The sequence below is a fragment of the Onychomys torridus genome, chromosome 2 (genome assembly GCF_903995425.1).
Source record: "Onychomys torridus chromosome 2, mOncTor1.1, whole genome shotgun sequence".
NCBI lineage: Eukaryota > Metazoa > Chordata > Mammalia > Rodentia > Cricetidae > Onychomys > Onychomys torridus.
Genome location: NC_050444.1, coordinates 79,014,475 through 79,017,284, shown reverse-complemented (window position 1 = coordinate 79,017,284; position 2,810 = coordinate 79,014,475).

The window sequence follows — 2,810 nt, the reverse complement described above, 5'->3', positions numbered from 1 at the left end:
TTTTTTTTTTTTTTTTTTTTTTTTGGTTAGTGTAAATAAAGATGATGATCACTTTTTTGCACATTTATTTTCATGTCCTGGTGCTTATATGCAAGTGTGAAAGGAAGCGATGGTTACTAAGGTCTGTTACTGGCTACTGAGGAAAACTCATGTCTAGGTAAAAAGAGAAAACAGAACAAATAGCGAAGGTGGTGGAACACCCCACTGCTGTGCCCTGTTCCCATGTTTTCTTTGTGCTGTGAGCCGGGAGCTCCACGTCTCGTCACGTCACGTCACGTCACGTCACGGGAGGCCATTTTGTGGGGAATGTACTAGTGTTCTTTTGCAGTTCAATAGCTTAAGCAGTTAAATCTCTTAATTGTTCTAACTATGCTTGGCTGTTTTATTCTCCCGTTGCTCTTTTATTCATTGCTCTAATTTTATGTAGAATTTCAAAACTGTTAAACTATGTTAACAGTTCAATTAATGCACCTTTTTCTCCTTTTCACTGTTAATTAGTGTTCCCTGGCTTTGAGTTAATGAACATTTTTTAGTTTTCATTGCCGAGTTTGACAGCATTTCATTGATGCAAATTTTTAAAGTTTAAAAAATCCCTTTTAGTCAGGTGGTGGTGGTACTCACCTTTAATCCCAACACTCCAGAGGCAGAGGCAGGTGGATCTCTGTGAGCTCCAGGCCAGCCTGGTCTGCAGAGCTGGGCTACACAGGGAACCCTGTCTTGGGAAAAACAAACAAACAAACAAACAACAAACCCTTTCAATACTTTTTGCATACTTCTGATTTTTTAATTACATATACTTATTTTGTGCATGTATTGGGATCACACGTGTGTCGCAGCATAAAGTGTGGCAATCAGAAGACAGCTTTGAGGAGTCACTTCTCTGGATCTAGCATGTGGGCCTTAGGAATGAACTCAGGTCACCAGGCTTGGTGGCAAATTCCTTCACATGCTGACCTTTTCTGATTGTTTAAAAAGGTTCTTATTATGTAGACATTTCAAGGCTTAATTACACAAATATTTTGTGGCTCTTTACATATGTTGTCAGGTATTAAGACGCCACATTTACTGCACCTATGTTCAGTGCATTTTAGAGCAAACTTTTTAATAGCACATATTTTGCAATAGAGCCATAGAATAGTGATCACATGACCTTGTGGCAGGAAGTCGTGCCATCTGGTAAAGCAGACTCTGTCTAACTGACTGCTGTTAAATGGATTTATTGGTTTGTAACCCAGAGGTGGCTGACCTTGAGAGTTGTCTCATGCAGAAGTTCCCTTTGAGTCTCAAGGAGAGGATCTGAGCCGTCATTATGTCTGACCACAGGGTGATAAGACTTTTACTAGGATCCTTTTGCCCATCCCCCACTAAGGTCTCAGGGACCCCCTCTAGAAGACTCTTATATTCCCCAGACAAGGGCTTGCAGGGTTTGTGTTTGTTGTGTGCCTAGATTGGCAGTCTCTCTCAGGCCTGTGTCTCTGACCTTGGTTAAAACATGATTTTTTTTTAAGTGTGTGTGGTTTGTGAACATGCTTTTGTATGTGGTGGCCAGAGCTCTTGAGATCTTCCTGTCTCTATCCCACAATGCTGGGGTTAGTAGCATGTTTAGCCATGCTCAGTTGTTTTTTGTTTGTTTGTTTGTTTTTCGTTTTTTTTTTTTTTTGATGTGTGTGTGTGTGTGTGTGTGTGTGTGTGTGTGTGTGTGTAGCTAATGGGATTTGAACTCAGATCCTCATGTTTGCAAAGTCAGTACTCTTACCCAGTGAACCATTACCTCAGTCCCAAAGATATGTGTGGTGATATTTTGTATATGCTCTAACAAATAAAGTTTGTCTGAAGATTAGAGGGCTGAGCCAGCCACAGAGTTAGCCATAGAGGCCAGGCAGTGGTGGCACACATCTTTAATCCTAGCACCCAGGAGGCAGACAGATCTCTGTGAGTTCAAGGCCACCCTGGACTATACAAGATTAATCCAGTCTAAAAGAGAAACAGCTAGGTGGTGATGGCTTACATCTTTAATCTTAGTACTTGGGAGTCACACACCTTTAGTCTCAGCACTAGGAAGGTTGAGACAGGAAGTGATATGGCTGGGCAGAGAAAGGAATATAAGGCAGGAGGAGACAAACTTTGGCCCCTTTTTTGCTGAGGACTCAGGGGCATTCAGTCTGAGGATTCATGGAGACAGGATCTTCCCCTTTGTGCTGAGGGCCTGGTGAGATGGGAAGTGGCTGTGGCTTGTTTCCTCTGATCTTTCAGCATTTACCCTGATATCTGGCTCTGGGTTTGTTTTTATAATAAAACCAATTAAAATTTGTGCTACAGATATGTTTTGTTGTTGTTGTTGTTGGGTTGTTTTTTAAAATATATTTATTAAATTTTTTTTTCCATTTTACATATCAACCTCTTCTCCCTCCTCCTCACCTCCCTCCCACTCTTCAGAGTGGGTAAGGCCTCCCATGGTAGTCAACAAAGTCTGGCATACCAAGTTGAAGGAGAGCCTAACCCTTCATGCACCTGGGATAAGTCCTGGCCCTGCTGCCAGGGACCCCACAAACAGATCAAGCCACACAAGTGTCACCAACATTCAGTGGGCCTAGTTCAGTCCCATGCAGGTTCCCGAGCTGTCAGTCCAGTCAGTGAGCTCCAACTAGCACCGGTCAGCTGTCTCTGTGGGTCCATCATGATCTTGATCCTTTCCTCCTCCTCCTCCTCCTCCTCCTCCTCCTCCTCCTCCTCCTCCTCCTCCTTTTTTTTGAATGCCGTTTATTAAAGGAGGGAGGAGGTCTTAAATATAGGGTTGTAGCACAATGGGA